Below are 26,203 nucleotides of genomic sequence, written 5' to 3'. Positions count from 1 at the left end.
AAAATCAGTGAAAATATAGAAATTTAAAATATAGAAGTCATAATAGATTTAATAAAGAAACAAAGAATTCAGAAGCCCACTACAAAAATTAGAGACAACACATCTTTTCTAACAAATAAGGGTTGTTAACAAAATTCACTATGTATTATATACCAAGTAACTCACAAACTCAATGTTTATTTAACTCACACTTTCTGATAAAACATTAAATTATAAATTAATAATGAAATGTCCAATGAAACCACAGCATTTATATTTGATACTCACTCATTTCAAATATCTCAAAAGTCAAAGACTCATAGGACTCCCAATAATATTAGCCATATGCCAGCTATGGGCATTTATATAATAAAGGTCAATGCTAAGAGTTACAAAGAGACCTAAAAACTAACCTTCACTTTTTGCACTATAGTTTCATGAATGAAATGAATAAAGAGTTTGTGTTCTGTTAGTTTGATAACAAATGGTCTATAGGATATAATTTGAGGTCTGAAAGAAAATAGTCCCAAAGAATTGCTTTAGATAAAACCTGTTCAGTGAATTTGTTGGCTTTTGATTTGTGGCAACTGAATTAAACCAAATCTCAGCTCCAAAAGAACCAATATTATTAGACTTGCTAGTTTTAACAGTTGTATCATCTGGTTTCTTTACATTTCTCTAATTTCTACACAATTTCTTTTCCTATTTATCCAGAGAAGGCATTCTTTTTCCTTTTTCCTTTGGTCTAACTATACTACAAATAAGAAAGAGCACAATAATTTCAGTGGATGGTAAGTGTTTTACACAGCATGTGTGGCCAATTAGTTTATGTTAGGGTAACAAACATTAAATAGTCATTACAGAGCAATTCTCTTATATGGGACATTCGTCACACTTTGTATTTTTAATAACCACTTTGAAACTTTTTCTGATAACCAAATATACAAGTTACATCCAGAATTATTAACAAAATAATATGATTTTTTATACTAATGGAGTTTGACAATAGTGATGACTATATAGTTGTCATTTTTTATAACACTCTTGACAAAGATTATCAGACATATATTTTTACAAGTTAATCTTACAGTGGGCTTCCCTGATGGTTCAATGGTAAAGAATCTGCCTAAAATGTGGGAGACCTGGGTTTGATCCCTGGGTTGGGAAGATCCCCTGGAGGAAGGCATGGCAATCCACTTCAGTATTCTCGCTTGGAGAATCCCCATGAACAGAGGAGCCTGGTGGGCTACAGTCCATGGATTCACAAAGAGTCAGACACAACTGAGCAACTAAGCAAAGCACAATCTTACAGTGAATAAATTCTTAGTAAAGCACTGTAGTATCTGTTTTACCAAATTATTTGGGATTGGTTACATGTTGATTTGCCAAATCAAGAATTGGTTTTCACAGAAATAAAGTTAATGTGTAGGATGTCTCAAATGAGGTACAGTTGGATTTTCTTCAATTTATCATAGCTTTTTTTCCCAAATCAGAAAGATAGTCCACATATAATAATATAAAGGTTATTTTTGCAGTAAGTTTCTGTTCAAGTAGGATAAAAGATGCCTAAAAACATCTCTGGTATTTTTTTCAGTTCATATAAAAAGACCTATGTGTTTTATGTAATATGAAGATAATAATTATATTGAAGCTAAATAATAAACTAAATTAGAATTAGTATTTACTGAAAGTTTATTTTTAGTAAAATTCTATATTAGGAGTGCTACATAATTTATGCTTATGGATTTAACATTTATATCCACAATTTGAAAATAAGGAAGGAATCATGAAAAAGTTAGTTTGGATGGTTAAATAAATACACAGAATTCTAAATATACATTTTGATGAGAATTGTACTTTTACATATTTCTTTATAGTTTTACTTTTGTCTCTTATGAAACTGCTAGAGGAATAGTTAAAAAGAGCACTAGAAACTGAGGTAACTATTCTAAGTACTAATCTCATCTCTCCCAATCACTACAGATGTAGTTTTTGGAAAATTGTTTAAATATGCCTATCATCATTTTTTTCATTTCAGCGGTCACTGTACATAGCGTGTTGTACAACCACATAAGGTAGTGGAAATGAAGATATTTTGTAGAAAATGAAAATTGCAGTGTAACTCTGTAATATGGACATGATGGTAGGAGATAACACAGAATCAAAACCAGGGTCAAGCTGACATTCTCTCATCCACCTCCTCTTCATTCACCAAAACCAACCTCTCCCTCACCTTTCTTACCTTAAGGAGGAAAAATACAATGCTCTCTGTCATTGTTTACATTTATTGTTTAAATAACAAGTAAAAGGGAAGTGGAAAAATTATAATGAAAGCACATCAATGGAAGAATATTCAATTTAGATGAGAACAGATGAGTTTAATTTCTGCCTCCATCTATGAATAGTTAACTGTTTCTTTCTGTAAATTATCTGCTTGCTCCAGACCTACATTTAAACATTTACTATATTAAGGTGGAAACAGATAAGACTACCTGGAGAACAGTAAAAGTTAGGAGAGAAGTAGAACTAAACAGAAGCTAACCCAGGTGGCCCAGTGATAAAGAATCTGCCTGCAAAGGCAAGAGACTAAAGAGATGCAAGTTAGATTTCTGGGTAGGAAAAATCCCTTGCAGTAGGAAATGGCAACTTGACCAGTATTCCTACCTGGAAAATTCCATGGACAGAAGAGCTTGGCAGGCCATGTGGTCACGAAGAGTCAGATATGACTGAGAAGCTGAGTGCACACACAACGCATATGTAATTAAAAGCTAAATCAATGAAGAGAAGTTTATAAGTGAGATTTATCCAACAAAGATACAGGAAGACACTAGGAGTTCCTATTTAGACTTACTGGGAGGTTAGGGATGTACATGGCTAGGGAGTGAATTTATGAATAAAAGAGTTGAGTAGGCAGCCAGAGCCCAGAATACATACAGTGAGGCACTCAGTGGGTTTCAAAGCCTGTCCATGGTACTCCAGAAAAGATTTGGGTTAGACAATTGTAGTCAGTAAAATTTCAGTAACTCTAAGAATTAGAGAATAGGGATAAAAAATGTAACAAATCATGAGAAACAAAGAAGTTATATCCATAAACCAACAAACACACTTGAGTTTCAGAAAGAAATCAGAAAAAAAATAAATAAATAAAAAGGAGATAACAACTATTAAAGAAATAATAGGAGCTAGTGTCCCAAGTAAGAGAAAACAGATTTTCAGATGTGCAGCAATCCCTAAGTGTAAGCATGAGGAATGGAAGAACCATCCAACGTTTTAGCCTCATGAAAATTAAAAAATTTGAGGTCATAAAAAAAGGTGACTTGTAAAGAAATGTGACCAAGCCTTGGCATGAGACAGTTAAACCAAAATAAGCTTTCCAGAAATCACAAGGAAAGCTTCCATGGTGCTTCAAGAAAACTTATCTGAGAGTTTGAGCTCTATACTCAGCCAGATAATCAATGAAGTGGGAGGGAAAGAACAGATATTTTTCAGATATTCACAGACTCAAAAAGATCATGTGTAGCACTCCTTATGCCTAGAATTGACATGACTACCAAAACAGAAGACAGAAGGACCATTTCATCTTATTCTTAAGTACGTGTGCCCAGATTACTGGTGGGGAGTGAATTTAAAATCACTGGTCAAAACTGGAGCTAAGTCAGACACCCGGGTGAATGAGGGAGAAGACACAAATTATCCTGGTGTTAGGCAGTTAGAATAGAAAAAAGGAGTCCAAAATAGTGATGGCTAAAAGACACAGAAAGGAAAAAGCCCGAGAAAATGGAAAAGAAAATCTGAGGACCCGAGTGAGAACCTCAGGTGAAACAAACAGCCTTCCTGGCTGCCCCATCACAAGGCAGGCTCAGGGGGAGGAGACAAAACATATAAAAAGAGGAGCCAAGATTGAACCTCTCTCTTTTTATATGTGGCCCGCCCTCATGCCTCGAGGGTGTACTATCCTTTGCTTGCTGAATAAAACTGACTTGTAACCAAGCTGCAACACTGGTCTGCCGTTTCAAATCTTTGTTGCGGAGACATAGAAAGGAGGAAATTACACACTCCCCCAACACTGGGAAAATGTGTTTTTAAAATATTTTCCTCTCTGAGTATAGAGGAAGGCACATTATGCATGTGTATATAGAAAAGGGATGGAAATTACAGAGTTGGCACAGAAATTATAAAATAATAGTTCAAAATAAAGCAAAGTAAAATCTAGCTTGTTTGACCTTAGTTTCTAAGAGAAACCTCTTTTAAGTGTATGACTAAGAGAAATGGGGCTTTAGAAACAGAAATACATTTTAGAAGCAAGTTAATTTTTCTGTAATTAGCAATAGGATATATTTATAGCAAATAAAAACTCTTTAGATCATTTTTAAATTTTAAATTAACTTTTAGAATGATGAAAATAATTTTACTTCAGAAGAGGATGCACACATTTTCAATTTTGAGGGGCAAAATACTAGAGGTATTGAACAGGATGGGGTTGTGAAAATAGCTCAGTTTCTGTAGTAAGGTATGAATAGATCTGTCCAAATTAATTTGGACAAGAAATATAATTTTCAAATTTATATAAATAAGCTAATAAAAGAACTAGAAATTACAAAATATAGCACTCAACAGAAAAAAGGAATATAAGAGCTAAGGTGAAATTATTTAACACAACTAATTTTTTTCCCATAACTAAGAAACAATTGCAAATATAAAAGAAAGTAAAATTATCTGAATAGCATTGAGAATAATGGACTGATATGTATAATAATTTGTAAATAGAAGAATTTAAATAAATAATATATTTTAGGTGAGAGGGTTGAGAGTTGATTGCAAGGCAGAGCATGCTTAAATTATCGACTCTTCTGCATGCTTGATTTTTAAAATGCATAACAACTATTACTTAGGAAAACTAATTTCTAGAAAGGAAATGAGAGTCTGATAAAGTAGGAATATAGCCTCAAAGGTGAAAGAGAGGAAGCAAAATGTTGGAAGAGGTAATAAGAAATGGCTTCACAATACTTCCGCTGTGCCTTAGGAGACACTTGGAGAGGAACTGGAGTCATTTGTTAAATAGCAGTAGAGACACTTCTTCACTGGTATTTGTGAAAAACACAGTGAATGTTGTCAACATTGCAGTGGATCTTTCTTGGTTCTAATTTGGCAAATTTGCCAGGGTTAACAATAGCAATGCAAAAGAACAAATACAAACACGAACCAGATTCAATTCATGGAAGTACATCTTTAAGTATATAACCTGGACACAGTTAATTTCTACATGATAAGACATACCTATGGATTTCACAAATCATTAAGAATTTTTCCTCTTCCCAAGATAGCTCAACTAAATTCCGCACTGAATTCTTCTATTCAATTTTTATTATCCATATATTATTATTTATACTGTATTATTTATATAACTGGCTCACTACTTACCAGTTACCATTTTAATTATTTTAAGATAGGAACCATTAAATGTTCATTAAACATTCTTAATTTTTTACTTTTTTATGCCATTTCTTGGTTAATTTAGTTTGTTTCCTAAAAAGGTTGTAGTGCATAGTTTGACCAGCTTTACTATAATCATATGCAAAGGGCTTACATATAATTGCTTGTTAATATATATTAATAAGTTTGTAATAAAATAAATCTCAATGTAGAATTTTCAGAACGAAGTTACTAACACACACACACACATATATATCTTCAACTTACTTTTCACTTACAGGTTTATAATATTATAATTGATAAGAAAAAGTGACTCAGGGTAAACACTGACTCTAATCTTGTCAGGTGTCAGGAAATGAAAATATACAGAATATACACATTTATCAAATCATCCATTTTATATGTAGTAACAAAAAAAGTTTACTAAAACCATTATATTAATACTTACTATTTCTTCATGAATACTTTAAGATTAAATTTTTAATAATAAAAATGTCTACTTCTATCAACATTAAGAAAACATAATATACTAACTATATCTATCCTTTTGGAATAAAAAGAACGCATCATCTTAAGTAAAAGTTGTATTTTCCTATAGGAAATAACTATGATCAATGTAATATTTTGCAAAGAAATATTTCATTAGAAAATAATCAGGCACTCTGTATAATTAAGTAGGAAATACAGAAATCAGTATTTTATCAAAACTAGCTTTTGGATAGGTGACATTCCTAAACTTATAAAAATGAAATAGCATTATTCAATAGTTTGCAAGCAGACAGACAAGTTACCTTTGGGCATGTATTAATTTAATTTTTATATTTTATTGTATTATGGTTTGCATTTTTCTACACTCTTTTACAGAAACATATTTGGCAGCAATATGAACTACTGGCAAATGATCATTCTTTAATTTTTTGTAATTGAATGCAAACAAAATATATTCTATCCTGCTGATATATTAACAAGATACTTCTAATAAGCAGGTGTGGTAATTTTTATATTTGAAGTTTGGGGTTTATATATATTTAGAGAATTGGTCTTTTGAATAGTCTGTTTGCTGATTTGAACAGCATGCATGAGACTATTACAGAAGAATATATAATGCCTCTACACAATTACTGAGCAACACGCCCCATATAAACAAGTATTATCAATTGGTTTGTTAAGAAAGACACTGTGCAATTCCTGGAAATATGAACTCTGCTTACAATGTGAATTGTAATGTATTCAATATAAATAACATGTGTATATCTGTCAAATATTTAAATAGGTAAAAATGTCATTTATTTTTCTTTAATTTTAAATTAGTTTGAAGATGTGAACATTGCCTTGCCTGTAGATGGTTTTGTAGGTGTTTCTGAGCTAGAATATTATATCAAAATTTAATGTATATTAGTTAGCATTATAGCAAAAATAGGGCTTCCCTCATAGCTCAGTTGGTAAAAAATCCACCTGCAAAGCAGGAGACCCCGGTTCTATTCCTGGGTCAGGAAGATCCACTGGAGAAGGGATAAGCTACCCACTCCAGTATTCTTGGGCTTCCCTTGTGGCTCAGCTGGTAAAGAATCCTCCTGCAATGTGGGAAACCTAGGTTCGATCCCTGGGTTGGGAAGATCCCCTGGAGAAGGGAAAGGATACCCACTCCAGTCTTCTGGCCTGGAGAACTCCATGGACTAAGTCCATGGGGTCGCAAAGAGTCGGACGTGACTGGGTGACTTTCACTTTCACTTTATAGCAAAGTCAAAAATGTTTTTTTTTTTAAAAACAATATAAACCTAGTCAAGTAGCCTAAGAAACATTTTTATTTCTTTTGGAGTTGAGAGAACACATTCTGTGAGTCAAACTAAGTTTTAAGCTTTTATTTGATTTTGTTAGCCAGTACTGGAGATCAGAAAGATTTAGAAGGATTCATACTAGCTTAAGATTTTGACCAAAGAAGAAATTAAAAAAAAAAAAAAAATGCTGTTCTTGGAATTAGTATTATTACTTCTTTCTGTGTAGCATCCAGTCACTTGCCCATTTATTAAACTTTCCCAAATATCAGTAGCATTCATTGTTCCAATAGTTGGTTTCGATGAAAGCTACTTATTGTGATAAACCTTAGGGCATGCAATATCCATTTGTCTCCTAGTCCTTAAGAGTGCTTCAGTGGCTATCACAAAGTATTTCCTTGAATATTTTCAATGAAACTGTGGGGCTTTTTGTCAGGTATCATTCCTGGATGCCTTGTGATTATTGAGAAATCAAGAATAGAAAGACAGAAAATCTCCCAAATATTTGGAGATTAATCAGCATCCTTTTATATAATACATAGTTCAAAAATAAAATCTCAAGAGAAATTTTAAAGTGTTTTTAATTAAATGAAAACGCAACACAACTTTATCAAATGAAAAAGCAACACAATTTTATCAAAATATTTGGAATGCTATGAAAACACTGCTGAGAGGTAACTAAGCATTAAAGGCATGTATCAGAGAAGAGGAAGGTCAAGAATCTATATCTAGGCTTCCAACTTAGGAAACTAGAAAATGAAGAACAATTTAAATCCATGATAAAAATTCTCAGTGAAGTAGAAATACAGGGGTTCAACTTGATAAAGAATATCCACCAAAAAAAATAGAACCCTATATCTAAGATCATACTTAATGGTGAGAAATTAGAAATTTTCCTAATAAAACCAAGTATAGAAAGGATGTCCTCTCTCACCCCTTGTTTTCAACATTGTACTGGAAATCCTAGCTAATGTAATAATACAAGCAAGGAAAATAAAAGAGGCACAGTGTGGAAAGGAAGAAATAAAATTGTCTCTGAAGACAGATGACATGTTCATCTATGTAGAAAATCTGAAAGAATCAACAAAAACGCCCAAAAAACTATAAATGAATTACAACAAGTTTTCAGGGTACAAGGGTGATACACTATTGCTTCCCTATATTTCACCAACAAACAAGTGGAATTTTAAATAAAAATGAAACATCATTTATGTTAGTAGCCTCCAAAATGAAATACTTAGATATAAATCTGAGAAAATATGTACAGTGTTGAGATACAGGCAACTACAAAACTCTGATAGGCAAATTTTTTAAAGTACTGTATATAAGGGGAGATATTCATTATTCATGGATAGAAAAACTCAATATTATCAAGATATTAGCTCTTCATAACTTGATCTACAGATTTAATTCAATTCCAATCAAAATCCCAGTAAATTACTGTGTGGCTATCTACTGTTTCCAAAGTTTATATAGAGAGTCATTAGACCCAAAATACCCAACACATTATTGCAGAAGAAAAACTGGGAGGAACGACACTACCCAACCTCAAGAATTGCTATAGAGCAGGTCAGTATTTTCCAAAGAATAGACAAAGTGGTCAGTGACATATATAGAGTCCAGAAATATATTCATGTTAATATAGCCAACTGATATTTGACAAAGGATCAAAACCATGTAATGTAGTGAAAAGTCTTTTCAACAAATTTCAACAAATTGCTCAAATATCTGGACATTCACATGCCAAAAAAAAAAAAAAAAAGAATCTAGACATGTACCTTATACCTTTCACAAAAATTAGACTTTACACCTATCATAAAACGGAAACAAGCCAAAAAAACAAAATACAAAACTTTAAAACTCCTAGAATATAACACAGGAGAAAATCTACATTACCTTGGGTTTAGCAAAGCCTTTTTAGATAGAACACAAAAGGCACAACCCATGAAAGAAATAATTGACAACTTGAACTTCATTAAAAGTAAAAGATTTTGGTCTGAGACAAACAATAGCAAGAGGGTTAAAAGACAAGCCAAAGAATGGGAAAAATATTTCCAAAAGACACAGCTGATAAAGGAGTGTATTCAAAATACACAAAGACCTCTTAAAAGTCAACAATAAGAAAACAAGCACACCAGTTAAAAAATAAGACCTTAGCAGATATCCCAACAAAGAGAATATACAAATGGCAAGTTAAGGCACAGGAAAACATGCTTCACATTGCAGTCATCAAGAAAAAGCAAACAAACTAAAAGAGCAAGGAGAAAGCATTACACCCTTATTTGAATGGCTAAAACCTAGAATACTGACAAAGTCAAATGCCAAGGAGATGAGAAGCAACAGCAACTTTCACTCATTGCTGGTGGGAAAGCAAAGTGGCAAGCCACTTTTGAAGAACATTGACAATTTCCTTCCAAATTAAAAACATCTGTATCATACAATCCAGAAAATGAGGCTGAAATTTATGTCCACACAATAATTGATGCATAAATGTTTATGGCAGCTTTTTCACATTTGCCAAATTTGGCAGTGATCAACATATCCTTTAGTATATGAAACAATGGAATATAATTCAATGCTTTACAAAAAATAACAAAAGAGCTGTCAACCCACATAAAGACATGGGATTACCTTAAATGAGTATTACTAAGAGAAATAAATTAATCTGAAAAAGATACATATTGCGTGGTTCCAATTATACAACCGGCTTCCCTTAGAGCTCAGTAGGTAAAGAGTCTGCTTGCAATGCAGGAGACCTGGGTTCGATTCCTGGGTCAGGAAGATCCCCTGGAGAAGGAAATGGCAACCCACTCCAGTATTCTTGCCTGGAGAATTCCATGGACAGAGGAGCCTGGCAGGCTACAGTCTATGGGATCACAAGAGTCGGACATGACTAAGCACACAGCACACAATTATACAACATTCTAGAAAAGATAAAACTATGTAAACAGTATAAAGATCTGTAATGGCCTGGGTTTGGGTGGGGAATGGGAGGAGGGAAGATTAGGCAGAGCATAGAGGAGTTTTACACTTAAAAATACTCTACATGATACTATAAAGATGGATATGTGTCATTATTCATTTGTCCAAACCTATAGAATATACAAAATGGAGAGCAAACTGTGCTGTAAAGTATAGAATTTAAGTGAGCTTGCAATGTCAATGTAGGTTCATCAACTGTAACACATGCGTAGCTCTGACGAGGGATACTGATAATGGAGGAGCTATACAGGCATGTGTACAGCTGGTTTATGGGCAGTCGCTATCCTTCTCCTTAGTTTTGCTGTGAATCTAATCCTGTCCTAAAAATTAAATTCTTAATTAAACAAATGAGAGCTTTGATAGATAACAAGTAAAAAAAAAAAAAGATGGGGAGGATTGTGTATGTGTGTGTTTGTCTGTCTTTAGCACTTCTCTGGAGAAGGCAATGGCACCCCACTCCAGTACTCTTGCCTGGAAAATCTCATGGACGGAGGAGCCTGGTAGGCTATAGTCCATGGGGTCGCTAAGAGTCGGACACGACTGAGCGACTTCACTTTCACTTTTCCCTTTCATGCACTGGAGAAGGAAATGGCAACCCACTCCAGTATTCTTGCCTGGAGAATCCCAGGGACGGCGGAGCCTGGTGGGCTGCCGTCTATGGGGTCGCACAGAGTCGGACACGACTGACGTGACTTAGCAGCACTTCTCATTATTACTATATATGTAGTTAATCTCTTACTAGTGATTCCTGGTAGCATGATTCCAAATATTTGTTTTCTTTGGAAAATATCTTTGATGTGATTTTATCTTCAGATATTAATTTTGCTGCCCATATAATTCTAGTTTAGTAGATCATCTGCTCACACCTCTTCTGAACATGCCAGTCCATTTTCCCATTACTTTTTGTTGTTTTATTGTAGTCTGTAATTCATTAGAAAGCACACTTTGTCCAGTACCTATGGGATATTCTCACTATTCTTAACATTTGTCAGTTAAATGAAAATGGACTTTTATTTACATGAATGTGTTTGTATTGGTTAAGCATCCATGATAGCTTTTTCTTCGAAGAATTATGAATTTAATTCTAGAGAATTCTCAGTCACCATCGTTTTGAATATAGCTTCTCTACCACTCCATCTATCATCTTCTCCAGGACATCCCATTAGAAGTGTACTGGAATCTTTCAATATCTTCTCTTTATCTTCATTTATTTCTCTTTCACATTCTCCTTCTGTATCTCACTGTGCTCATTTCAGTGAGAGGACTGGATTTAATCCTCAATACTAAATCCTAACTCACAAATTCTACTTTGAATTATGACTAATACAAAGTTTACTCTTTGAGAGTTGTTTTTATAATTTTGTTCATATGGTACAGACACAGAAAACCCTCTAAGGTAAATGCACAATGGAAGAGTTTTTTAAACATCAATGACTATGGATCTCCTATGTACTTCTTGATGCGTGTTTGTCTGCTTGTCTTTTTTCCTTTTCCTTTTGAGTATTAGTGATTTTTTTCCCCCAATATTTCTTTCAGGAACTTAAGTTAAATTCAGCTTCTGTGCATGTTTTAATTCATTTGTTAAGGGACTGATCTCCCTGTTGTATCAGTTTTTGACTTTCATTGTATTAAAATTTCATGTCTTTGAATTCGTATCTAGTGTTGGGTGTTTTTACTTACTTGGTTATCTCTTTTCTTACACTTCCTACTCCAGATGTTCTACAGATTTCTCCACTTTCCTACGGGACCTCTAATCCAGGGTTATACCGGTGACATGTGAGCCCTCAGTGGGTTAACTGGTTAGAGCTAGCTCTCAGTCACTGACACATGCATAATGTATAATTTTTGTCCCATTTCTTTTCATAATTCTACAGTTATGCAGCTTTATACCATCTTATAGTCAGCCTTCTTACTCTTCTTTGATTGCATTCACATTTATATCCATAAATGGTTGATTTATGTTTATTTTGTATGAGCTTTATTTTCTTAACTCTTTTAAAATGTTAAATCTCATTTTTCTTTATTTATAAAAACAGGTGAGATTGACACAATCTCAAAATTTAACATGAACCAGAAGTCCACATATTTTTGTTTTAATTCCTAAAAATTATTCCTCATGCAAATATTATGTTCTCATATATTTTGTCCCCATGTCTTCATCATCCAAATTTTTGAATTGTCAAAGGCTTTATTCATTTTGTTGGCATGGTTATGAAAAGATCCTCTATTTAGGAGCACAGAGGGTAAGATGAAGCTGTTTGCAGTCCTGGGAAACATTCCAGATTATTATTTCTTCTTTAGTATAATACCTCATCTTATTCTGATTTAACACAGAAATGTGGAAAGTAGTTTCCAGTGATTTTGCACATTGGTCTGTTTTACATAAAGAAATACTAAATATTTAAGTATACTGAAAAGTTTAGAGACTGCTAATTATATGTGACCCCACTATTGAATATAAATTGAAAGAGTTTCCTTAACAACTTCATCCACAGATCTTGGTGTGGCTGTAGGGGAATTAGTATGAATTGTTTCACAACCTCCTCTTTCACGTAATATGTAGATTATCTTCCGATAATAATATCACTCATGATATGGCAAAAATAAAATATATAATCTAAATATAGCTCTTTTTTAGTGACTTTTTCTAAAAGTCACTGTAAAATTTTTAAAAAGGGGGTGAGATCCCAGCAGTATCAAACAATACTAAGGAAAATTTAGCTTAGTACTGATGAGTAAAGCAGAAATGCTGATGGGACCCCATGTCTCTGGCCAGCCATGTACGAGAAGGGCACACTGAAAAGCGGGGTGCATCACCTGGGTCCTGCTGGATGACAGACTTCATTCTGTTATTCACATTTCACATTTTTCTGAGTTGTAATTTTATGTCCTCATGATATGGAAATTACTTCTAAATACTGTCAAAGTAGAATTAATCTGAATGCACAGGATTCTTTACCAAAGAGTTTTGAGTTAACTCTAACATTGAATTATGTATTTATTTACAGCACAATCACCTATCTCCATAAGTAATAAATCTGTTTCTAAATGTGGGTTAAAATATTGTTGTTTCCTTTAAAGTTAATAAAAATCATCAGTCTATGTTTAGAGACACTAAAATTTCAGTAAAATTGTTATTTCTTATTATATGGAATATGTATCTTCAATGAAACTGTTTTAATCAAAACCCTACTGTATTAATACACATGCAAGGATTTATTTCAATTTGCATCTATAGGCCATATAAATTATAATAGAATCTCCATCTCCATGTATTGATATACTGAGTGATACAAACTTAAACATTCATTAAGAGTTCAGATTACTTCATGTATCTTCAACAGGGGTAATATCAACCTAAGGGGCAGAAATCTGTTTGGGGTGGGAGGAGAGAAAGATATCTTACATGTTATAGTAATTTATGATCCTCTAAAGACTCACAGTCCTTCAACTGATATATAATACATCGATGCTATAAAAATGTAATAGTGAGGAATTAGGAAGAAAATAATCTAAAAAGTTTCCTTAGAAAAACTTAGGAGGAAAAAAAAGGTTGAAAAATACTGACTCATTTAACCTTCATAGAGAATGTGTGACATAAACAGTGGCACGACTCTGATTACAGGACAAAGAGCAGAAGCACAAGAACTACTGTCTGAAGTTACAGATCTAGTCAGTGGTAAAACAGGAATGTGAACACAGGTCTGGATTGAATCCCATCCTCTAGGACATCTAACCACTATGTATTTTGCCCCTTCTTCAAAAAGATTTACTAAGTATACGTTGTCAAATAAATTAAAAATTTGTCAAAATACATAATAAATTTATATCACATATTAAATAAAGATTCATAGTCAGTTACAAAAATAATGTTCATAAAATGTGAAGTTAATTTAGAAATTTGGATACTCAGCAAGCAGCATCATGACATAGGTTGCCTTTACCATATTATATTTACATGTAAAAAGTATTTAATTTTTCATTTACTGATGATATATGGCCTTACCAGTAGCTCCAGCTTATAGAATAATAAGAACTTTGTAAATTTCCTATGTTCTTGAAAACATAAGCTTTATATATCATACTTTACCCTCCACCCACTTGATAAATTGTATACATAGAAACCCATGTGGACTTATGCTACTATTATGTTAAAAATGAATCTCTTCCCTCCCTCACATTTTATGATTATGAACCCAATCCTTGCAATACATTATGTCACTCTTTCATTCATATTTTCATAAAGACAGCAGTCAAGGCTCATTAAGCTTTCTGCTGCAAGGTAAAAATTAAATTTTTATTAAATAAAGCAAGCATTAAATAAGCATCAAGTTGATATAATAATATCTTCCATCTTCATGAATAAGTGATTTATAAAAACCAAAGAACACTTAATTTAAAAAACTTAAACAACAAATTACTAGTTAAGTAGAATAATGTGAAAAGAATATGTCCTATATTGCAACAAATGAAAATAAAACATTTTATATTATTTTTAAATATCCTCAGATTTTATCAAAGTGTAAAAAACACAGAAAAGCCAGCAAACACTAGCCTATATAAAATTGGTTCATTGAAAACTAAATAGGAAGGTTATGATACAAAAATCATTACTGGGATTGTCATAATTGAGGCAACTTGAATTTCCCACATGATTTGCAATATACTATCATTTAAAGTCAGTCTTCTAAACTGTACCACCTTAATTGATTTTTTTAAATGAGTCTCGAGAACAAACCTAGACATACAATCAGCTGGTGATTTCACTGATCAAAGACAGAAACGCGGAGCACCTATCTAAAAGCAATTGAAGATATCTCAGAAAGATAATAAGAACTCAAAAAAAAAAATCTGTGCTTTGCATTCACCTACACAATTTTTGTCAAAATTTGGAACTTCAGAAATAATTTTATACTACTGTCAAGTTCTATTAAAATTCTTCCAGATATCTGACATACAAATTTTAACCACAGCAAGCATTAGCTGACTGAGTAACCAAGGAAATTAAAGCACTTTGGTTATAAGATTATGTTGGAGAAATACAAAAGAGGTTCTGAGATCCAAATTTAGTGAATTTAGTAACAGTATATCTTTTTTGCATTTTGGCTATAACTCTAAGATGTGTGATTATAGAACCACCATCTCTTAATGAAAGTTATATTATTTAATCACTAGAAACCTATGTGCATTTTCCTGTATGTCAATAGTAAAAACTGTATAAAACATTCAAGTGACACAAATAAATGTGATACACACGCACGCACACACACACACACACACACACACACAATATATATACCTGTATATGGGTCAAGAAGCAACAGTTAGAACCTTACATGGAACAACGGATTGGTTCAAAATCGGAAAGAGTATGACAAGGCTACATATTGTCATCCTGTTTATTTCATTATATGCAGAGTACATCATGCAAAATGCCAGGCTGGATGAATCACAAACTGGAATCAAGATTGCTGGAAGAAATATCAATAACTGCAGATATGCAGATGACACCACCCTTACGGCAGAAAGTGAAGAGGAACTAAAGAGCCTCTTGATGAAAGTGAAAGAGGAGAGTGAAAAAGCTGGCTTAAAACTCAACAGTCAAAACACTAAGACCACAGCATCCAATCCCATCACTTCATGGTAAGTAGGTGAGGAAAAAGTAGAAGTAGTGACAGATTTTATTTTCCTGGACTCCAAACTCACTGTGGATACTGACTGCAGACGTGAAATTAAAGACACTTGTTTCTTGGAAGGAAAGCTATGACAAAACTAGACAGTGTATTAAAAAGCAAAGACATCCCTTTGCCAAAAAAGGTCTGTATAGTCAAAAATATGGCTTTTCCAGTAGTCATGTTTGGATGTTACATTTTGACCATAAGGAAGGCTGAGCACTGAAGAACTGATGCTTTTGAACTGTGGTGCTGGAGAGACTCTTGAGAGTCCCTTGAACTGCAAGGAGATCAAACCAGTCAATCCTAAAAGAAATCAACCTGGAATATAATTGGAAGGAACGAAGTTGATATTGAAGCTCCTATACTGTGGCCACCTGATGTGAAGAGCCAACACACTGATAAAGTCTCTGATGCTGGGAAAGATTGAAGGCAGGAGGAGAAGGGGATGACAGAGGATGAGATGGTTGGATGGCATCATCAAATAAACGGACATGAGTTTAAGCAAACTCCGGGAGATAGTGAAGGATGAGAAGTCTAATGTCTTGCAATCCATGGTGTCACAAAGAGTCAGACAGGCTCCTCTGTCCATGGGATTCTCCAGACAAGAATACTGGAGTGGGTTACCATTTCCTTCTCCAGGGGATCTTCCAGACCCAGGGATTTAACCTGGGTCTCCTGCATTGCATGCAGAATCTTTACTGTCTGAGCCACCAGGGAAACCATATATATATATTTAAAAACCCCAGGGTCTTTGTAATAAAAGCCCCAGGGTCATATATATGGTTCTGGGGCTTTTATTATAAGCTTAGAAATTGTTGCTTAGAGAGAAAGAAAGAAAACAACTTTTTGAAAGACTGAAATGCTAAGCAGAGAATTTGGTGCTCTCATAGGAGAACTGGAGAAGCAAAAAGCTTGGATTCAGGGGCAAAAGAAAGAGAACAACTAGTAAGCATGCAAGGCACTCAGTCAGTGCTCTGAACACTTTATAGGTTATGATTACATGAAAACTGGAAATAGACTAGCTTTATGTGGCTTAAGGTGCTGTGCCTGTAATCAGTCTCTGCTGCAAGGAACAAACTGAATGCTCCTGGGATGAAGATGACTTTCAGTGACAGTAATATTTTGGGTAGACAAAAATCAAACATTTCAGAGTAATTAAAAGACAAGCCAGAATATGGGATTTACTGATGAAGAAACAAGAGAAAACAGACAAGTATTCCAGGTGCTACAAATCTCAGGAAAAAATTTTAAAATACCCATGGTGAATATGACGAAGTAAAGATAAGATATGCTGGAGCGTTTCATCTGAGAATTGAAGTTACAGATACACAAAACCTGAAACAAATGGAAATCCTTGAAATAAAATTTTCAATATCTGAAATTAATAACTAACTAGGTTAAATAAAAAGTAAATTAGACACTACAAAAGACCTTGTATCACAGCATAGGCAAATAAGTTCCAGTCTGCACTCCTATATGCAAAGTGTTATTTTAAAATAAGGCTTCTGGAGAAAAACATAGAAAGTTTTCTCAGGACCTTTTAACTCAAATATAAAGGATACCACACATAAAGTTAAAGACCAGTGTTTACTTCATTAGTAGAATATATTTATGTCCTCTTGTTACTTAAAAGGATCTATGCAGAAAGTAAAGAGGCAAGACACAGAGTAAGAAAAGTTGTGTAATGCATGTATTGAAAATGAAATTATATTGAAGATAAAGTACTCTTCCACATCAAGTACAAAACGATTGCCCCCATAAATTAAATATTGGACAATCTGGAAGATTCATGAGCAAGACAGCCAAGTGGTTTATAAGATTATCTGAAGGCTCGACATCATCGTTTATTATAAAAACAGAAATTTAAATCATAATGAGATAGGAGGTACTCCAAAATACCTAAACACACACACACACAAAAAAATTAAGAAACCAAGTGTTGGAAAGGGAGAGACATACCTAGCCATGTTATTTACTATTATATAGCATTTTGGAAAAATCTTTGTGAGCAATTATAAAACCCAGACATGCATACCCAAGAACTAGCAACTGAACTTGATATATACAAAGCTAAAACAGATGTGTGTTTGTGTTTGTGTGTGTGTGTGCATGCAAATTGTTCATTGAAATGTAATGGATATTCACAAGTTATTTATATAACAGAATATTATATCATAACACCAGGAATGTTTAGATATATTTTATTGACATAACAACACTGAATAAAAGCAATCATGTACACAGTGTTTAGAAATATTAAGCGGAATGTTAATTACTCCTAGTGATGGTATTAATGACAGAGAAGAAATTAACAGAAAGCTTCTATTGTTCTGACAAACTTCTATTTCTTAATATCTCATCTGGATTGTTATCACACATGTTCAGTGTACAGATCTATAATTCTGTACATTGAGGTTTTTTAAATAAATAAATGAACAAACATATATATATATACACATATAAAGAAATATTTCCATCACATGCTCACAAAAGAGCAAAAGATGTGTATTTCAACCATTTAACTGAATTTTTAATGAAAATTATTCCTAATATAAATATAACATAAACTTTATTAAAATTGTTTTCCAACATAATTATTCACTTTTTCTCATTCTTACTAATGTAATTATTTTCTCAAATAACTTATACACTGAATATAATCCCAGTGCTTATATTTTTCTTAATCTTATTCTTAAGTTTAGCAAATTAAAATACTTAATATTTTGTGATTCTTAGAAACAGTCATATAGCCCATATTAATATACTTTATCATTTTCCCTCTGATGATTACATGGGAATTCCTGCTGACAGCCTGATGAGCTACCAATTGACAGCAGAATCAAACGTGAGCCATGTGGATGAGCTGTCTCGGTCATCCTGCCCAGTCAATCCTAGAAATGGCATCTGTTTCCAGCTAATAACTGATTCCTGCTGACATATGATTCCAAACACATGAGCAACTCCAAGAAATAATTTCTTGATTAAGGCATTTCCCAAATCCTGAACCACATATTGTCAGCAAAATTAAATGGCTGTTTTCACTGACTAAATTCTGTGTATTTTTACCAGAAGACTATTTTATGTTTGGGAAGCGAGGAATGAATTGATATATGGTGTTCAAAAGGGTAGAGTGGATAAATCAGAAAACAGTGCCAACCTGTGCCTGTAGTCTTTTGCTAGACTATGCAGATAGTTTCCATATCTCAGTCCCATTCATAAAAGTCATGTGACTGAGTTCTGCCAATAAAATCTAGTCAAAAGTGAAGTAAGCAACTTCTAAATCTCCTTCCTAAATCATTAGGCATCTATTTGACAGTTCTAAGGTTCAAGAAAGGAGATGTATTAGATGGAGGAAATGGGAATCCCTAAATGTTTGCGTGGATTAAAGCATGTATTGAACTGTGACATAAATGAGAAATGAACTTTTGGTTAAACAAGTTAGATCTGTGACTCATTTGTTACAAATAAATGTGTCTCACTATAGTAAGCATGATTTCTTCTTTACTTTTCCACTTCAGATCACAGAAAATATCTTCATTTGTATGGGAGTGTTTGTCAAAAACTGCAGATCTGTCTCCTTAAAGAAGTATAAAAGGTCAGTTGCTTTAAAAACTCAAAGATGATGTTTGAGACTCACCTTAAATTTACAGAATTAGTCCAAGTTTTGTTATAAATAAAATGAGACAAAGAATAACTCCTTTACAGCTTGTACTAATAAATCTTCAACTTTTTTGCTGTGGTAATGTTATAAAAAGAGATAGGATAAAATTATATCCACACAAGTTCTTCATGTACCTGAAACCATACAATCTATCCCCATCGTATGATCAGAATATGTTGAAAAGCATAAAGAGAGCCCCTCAGGGAAGTCTTGGGTCAATGAAAATACATACTACATCTGTTTGCCAAATCAGTTCTGAGCCTGTGAATATCTATACCTCATTTTGTTCAGCTTTGGGATGTAATTGAAGTGAAAGTGGGGCTTTTCCGGTGGCTCAGTAGCAGAGAATCTGCCTGCTGTGTAGGAGATGCACGTTTGATCCCTGAGTTGGGAAGATCCCCTGGAGGAGGGCGTGGCAACCCACTCCAGCATTCTTGCCTGAAGAATCCCATGGGCAGAGAAGCCTGGCACGCTACAGTCCAGGGGGATCACAAACAGTCAGAGATGACTGAAGTGGCTAAGCACACACACACACACACAAGTAAAAAGTACAAAGAAAGTTAAGTGGCTGGACTTCCCTGGAAGTCCAGTGGTTAAGACTCTGCTTCCAATGCAGGGGGCACAGACTTGATCCCTGGTCAGAGAACCAAGATCCCACATGCCTTCCAGTGTGGCAAAAAAAAAAGTAAGTGATTGTATCATGCTATCTTTTAATCACTCAACAGACATATGCAGTTTAGACAGTGTTGAGGGTTCAAATTGACTTTTTATGTATCAGAAGAAATGAAGAAGTAATCCATTAGAATTCTCCAGAAGAATTTTGTATGGACATATGTTAACACTACAATAAATATAACTTTCTGAGTTAGTCAGCTTGGGCTGCTCTGACAAAATACCATAGACTGGTTGCCTTAAATAACAGACATTTAGTTTTCATAATTCTGGAGATGGGGAAGTTCAAGATCAAGGTGCCTACAGATTCTTGGTGAGAGCCCTCTTCCTAGCATGCGGTGCTTGGTGATTCACTGTATGCTCACATAACCTCTTCATGTGTGTACTTAGACAGGGAAACCTCTCCCTCTTCATAAAAAGGACTGATCACATTATAGGGTCTCGATTTTCATGAATCACACTGTATGTATGCATTGCATCACAAAAGCATGGAAACACAACTCATACAGGAATTGGTATCGCTATGTTACAATAAGACTTCATTTGAAAAATAAACAGCAGGTCATATTTATCTCCCGAACTTTCATTTGTTGACCAATGCTGTTAAGAGCTGTAATAAGAGCAATATCACAGAGGAAATGTGAACCTCAAAACTACACAGCAGAACTACCCTTCCAGACTGAAATTCAACTCCAGGCAGTTAGATGAAAGAGAAAATTAAGCTTTTATATTTTAAAATCATTAATTTGGGGGTCTCTTAACTATTGCATTTTAGCCTATCTAGATCTTCTTTGCATCCATTCTACTTATAAAATTACAAAAATTTTGAGTCACTTACCAACTACAATTTCTGTCATGTTCCCAAACTTCCTCTCAATTTATTGCTTTATATCTCCTTCACATTTGATATGTTTTTCTTTAAAAATATTTCACAGAAATTAGGCTGTTTTTTAATTTTACAGTTTTTAGCAATATATACAAGTCACATTCATAAACACAACAGCTTCAAATTATCTACTAATATAAGCCAAGTGCCAATACATTTGCTAAAATGAATGAGAATTTCATCACAATTTTATTTCAATGAACATTTTTTTTAATATGAAAATCATTCTTTGTTACCAAGAAGTGTATATAACAGAAAACTTTAACCAACTTTTCTGAAACTCAAATCCTAGGTTAGGATAACTAAAGGCATTATTGGAAACATTCCTTCCTAAGCAAAGATGGTATACAATTATCATTTGCTTAAAAAATGGTGAATATTGATTAGATAATTTTTCAGTTATCTCTAAATATATATTTCTTTAAGTACAATGTCAAAGAAATATCCATACAACCTTATGTAACCATGATTATGAAATGAAAAGACCAGTTGTGCATTAGAAAATTGGAGAAGACAACACTTTACATCTGTCATGCTTAATTTTAGGTAAACGAATGTTTCTAATCAATTAAACTGAATTACATGTGTATTATTAACTAAAAAAATTCAGTAGTGTCAAACTCATCCCTTTCAAAATCTAATGCCACCATCTGTTAAATTATTTAGCTACTAAGACTACATTTTAAAATATGTAACTAAGGTAACCTGGCAAAATATGTTGTAAATCTCATATTAAAACTTATTTAATGTAGTTCCTTACAAGCAACAAGTACTTATTATGGTCCATATTTTTGTTGTTGTTGTTCTGTTCTCTCTATAGGATCCCTCTGGGGATATTCTGATGCATTTTGTAAAAGGCATGGAGAGGCCAACCAGCCACTGCTATTAACCAGAGCAATCTGTCACTTCTGGTTTGGCTCTTAGGCAAAGCCCAAGGCAATTTCCCTCCTTTATGAATGACTCCAAACCAGAATGAGAAGTGGAGAAGATACCTTGTTGGCATGAGCACCATCACAGAATTGATTCTGTCTGAGGCTAATCCCTCATTTTTTGACTCAGAGTTTAGATATCAAGTGTATATAATGTGGCGATATATGAATTTTTAGAAGCCTATACCAAAACATTTCAATTATGAATTTTAAAGAAGGGTGTGGAGGACTTTATATCATTGGATATTAACATCAGAAAATTAATTTAAAAAGAAAGGAAATGATCCCTCTAAATATTTATTCAATACTGAAGATATGTTTTGGGATGGGATAGTGTAGAGTTAGCAGTTACATGGTTTGTATGTAATTGAAGCACTCACATTGTCAATATAATTGATAGAAAATCAGATTTGAGCTAGATACTGAGACTTGAGCTAAAAGTGCATAAGCTGATAAATTTAATAACCTTTATACCTAGGTTGGTTCTGTATCACATCTCAAACCAGTAATGACAAAAATCACATGATAATTTTTACATAAATAAAAATATTTACTTCTTGAGATTTATATTTTATTAATTAAAAGTAGGAAATATTCAACAATATATATGAATTAAAATAATTAAATAAAATATATAATTCAGTGACACAGTATGTCACTGTGGTACTCACAAAATAATACTATGCTTATTTTCTTCTGGGTTTGTATTATTTAATAAATTTCTCATATTTAAAATCATATTTCCTTTATATTATACTTTTATTCATCTTATTTGTATGAATAAGATCACTATCTATCATCTGATCTGAACAACTATTTGTCATTTTATATAAGGAAACTGAGATATGAGAAATAAAATAATACGAAGTATCAGTATAGACTGACAGTGAAATATACTGTTCCGTTAAATATTCAATTCAATAATCCATAGCAAAGAAAAAAGTATATATATACAGCTTAAATTTCCTGTGGAAGGCACAGTAGAGAAAATGAATAAAGTCACTTAGAATGTAAGGTTTTATTCATGATGTTCACAGAGTGATTTGATATTTTTTATAATATTGAGTATTCTGCAAATTAATAATGCATGTGCATAAAAGAAAATTTACATTAGGGATCTTATTATTCTGAATATCATAAACACAGTTGAAAATGGCACAATTTTTCTGTTTAGGACACATGCTGACAGAATTCATATACACTAATTGAGAAATAAGATACAAATTAAATATTTTATATATATTTACACACACACATTACATACACTAGAGGAGGTATTGGAAAGTAATTTAATCCCAAGCTATACTACAAAATGAAAAAAATGTTCAGCTCCTAAGTGTTATCTAAACTATTTTATGGGAGAAATATTACAATTGACCTTATAAACAATTTTCTTAAAGTGTGTATTTTAAAATTCATTTAGCTCATACATGTTTAATTACTTCACTAAAGACTATGTTGGAGAGGAGGGGAGACATGCAACAGGACTAAATACACAGGAGTCTAAAAAATTTTAAAACAGTATGTCAGCAACTGGAGATCTGAGAAAAACACAGAATTTAATGTGTACATTGAGATGAGACCGTATGCATAAGAATTACAGTCACCACCAGGATTGTCTCCTCATCAGATAACAAAAATACTAAGATGGCTCAGTTCTGTCTTAACTCTCATTATAAAGAGCATTAGGGAAGAAACTCAGGGAGATAGTGAAGGACAGGAAAGACTGGCATGCTGCAGTTCATGGGGTTGCTGAATTGGACCCAACTTAGCAACTGAACAACAACAAGGGAAAAGAGGCAGCAGAATCAGGTAGGCCCAAAATGGAATTACTGTGTGTGATTAAAACAAGTCACCAACTTTAAATTTCATTTCTTTTTGTAAAACAAGTTGATTATGCTGAGCTTTGTTTATGCTGCTCTTGGTAGGGGCTATTTTGGCCTTACTATGTGTACATCCAGATTGATATTCACCAGGGTAACTTTTGGGGAACACAATATAAATTCTAACTCAAATTGGCTGTAAAAAAATGAACTATATTATCTAACCCGACTGAAAGTCTAAAAGTAGGACCATGATTAAACTAGGGCATATGTGTTTCCTGAGTCAATGAGTGGCAAGGGCAAACCCTAGCACTAAGAAGTGTAGAATCTCAATGGTATTAACCAAGTCTGTGGCCCTTTCCCTACTCTGACATTCTAAACATCAGGCATTTGTGGGCCCCACAAATAAGAAACACACAATGTGCTCCTTCACTAGGAAGATTGTGAAGAGACGTTTGTTCAGAAGTCATCCAGGAGTCATCTTGAGAGACATATTAGTTTCAGATGCAATAGTGGGAGAAAGTCTAGCGGAAACCCCTGTACCAAGAACCAGCAGCGGTGAGTGTTGGACTTGATCAAAATTCTGACGGCATGTTACTGACATCAGCTACTAGACAGTGTAATTTAGGCAGTGATATTGATTACAGTGATTCTAAACCTAGTTCCATGCTATCAGATATGCCAGCAAAGTACATGGATTACCTAACAGTCTTTAATTAATAATTATTCTGCTTAAAACAGAGAGAATCTTAGAACACTGACTTATATGGATGGTAAATCTGTTTATTTAGATTAATAATACACTAAGCCATGTTTGAAACCCTGGACTAATTATTGTTACAAAGAGTAAACCATGAGGTAATTTTCTTCAGAAAAAAATCAATAGATTTTTTTAAAAAAGGAGATAATATTATTCTCTTCCTAATCAAGAGAGAGAAAAGTGAGTAAGCTAATAAATAAAAAAAGGAAAGAGTTAAGGGGTATTTAAAAACCAAATAATGGGTCAAGTGCAAAAGAATTATTCCAGGAATGAAGAAGAAATAAAGGGTTTAGAGTTTATTGAGCCATTCTAATTCCTTAGAACCAAAAACAGTGTAATAAAAGTCCTCAAAAAAGTGCAAACTTCCTTTGCCACCTTCCTCTTTATACTGAGGCTTACCATTAACAGAGATTATTGGTAAAATGTGTGGAAAATAAAGTAGTCTTAACAATGATGACAATGAAGTGATGATGACGACAGAAAAGGGAGGGAGACAAGTAAATAACTTACATGAAAAAACGTATTTAATTCTTATTTTATATGAGGTTCTGGGAAACTCTCTTGAGGTTACCATAATTCAGGTTATACAAAAGGATAATTTTTAACAGCTTTATATCATTTTTATACCATGTGCTGTGTTCTGTGCTAAGCTGCTTCAGTTGTGTCCAACTCTTTATGACCCTATGGACCACAGCCTGCCAGGTTATTCTGTCCATGTGATTCTCTAGGCAAGAGTACTGGAATGGGGTGTGATACCCTCCTCCAGGGGATCTTCCTGACCCGGGGATTGAACCTATGTCTCTTATGTCTCCTGCATTGGCAGGCAGATTCTTTATCACTACTGCCACCTGGGAAACCCTTTTATACCATAAGATTAACCAATTCATAATATATAATTCAATGATAGCAAGTAATATATAAACACAGATCTATGCATCATCATCACAATACATTCTAAGATACTTCTACTCATTCCAAATTTACCAATTAGTTGTTATTCCCTCAACTTCCAAGCCTAGATAGCCATTAATACAGTTTCTATCTCTATTTGCTAATTCTGTTCATTCTACTCACATGGAGTTACATAAGATATTTTTAACAATGTTTTCAAGGTTTCTCCACGTGACTTTTAAGAAAAATAATGATTTATTATTTTTATAGATTTTCTATTATGATTACACAATTAGCAATAATATGCAGGGTAAAACACTAAAGATGTTAAGATTCTTATTAATACAACTGATACCATAATAAAGGAAATTAGCCTAATATTGTCTATTCTATTCAAAATGTTTGCTAATAATCTTTGTCTCAGCCAGTTAACACTTAATAGGTTTGACAAGTTTAATACTTTAGAGAGTGAGTTTGCAGAGTTTTACTGATAGTGATTCTTAAAAAGACAGGCACCGTGTCGTAAATTTCACTCCCATAACCCAGAACTATGGTTTGTTCAAAGCAAACACTCAGCAGATTTTTATTGTATTCCTCCATAAACAATATTAATGCAATTACCTTTAATATACACTGTTAATCAACAAGTAGATTTAGAAGTCATAACAGTGATACATTAAGTATGCTGGCTTGCTTTCAGAGGGAAAAAAAAGTCCTATCTTAGTTTCCATTAGAAT

General features: G+C 33.4%; 2 long non-coding RNA genes across 3 annotated transcripts in view; one reads left to right on the top strand and one right to left on the bottom strand.

The window, feature by feature from the left end:
- Nucleotides 1-22,252, top strand: part of LOC145529439 (uncharacterized) — a 284,079-nt gene extending 261,827 nt beyond the window's left edge. Inside the window, exons 6-7 of the long non-coding RNA XR_014071230.1 lie at nucleotides 19,363-19,439; nucleotides 21,884-22,252. This is a non-coding gene — a long non-coding RNA (uncharacterized LOC145529439). The remainder of the gene's footprint in view (nucleotides 1-19,362; nucleotides 19,440-21,883) is intronic.
- LOC145529435 (uncharacterized) overlaps nucleotides 1-26,203 on the bottom strand; it is a 286,481-nt gene that overhangs the window by 119,032 nt on the left and 141,246 nt on the right. The gene's annotated exons all lie outside the window — the stretch shown is intronic.

Source organism: Giraffa tippelskirchi, chromosome 12 (assembly GCF_054371585.1).
Source record: "Giraffa tippelskirchi isolate mGirTip1 chromosome 12, T2T-mGirTip1v1.2.pri, whole genome shotgun sequence".
Taxonomy (NCBI): Eukaryota; Metazoa; Chordata; class Mammalia; order Artiodactyla; family Giraffidae; genus Giraffa; species Giraffa tippelskirchi.
Note: the sequence above shows the minus strand (reverse complement) of the source record. Positions and strands in the feature narration are given on the sequence as shown.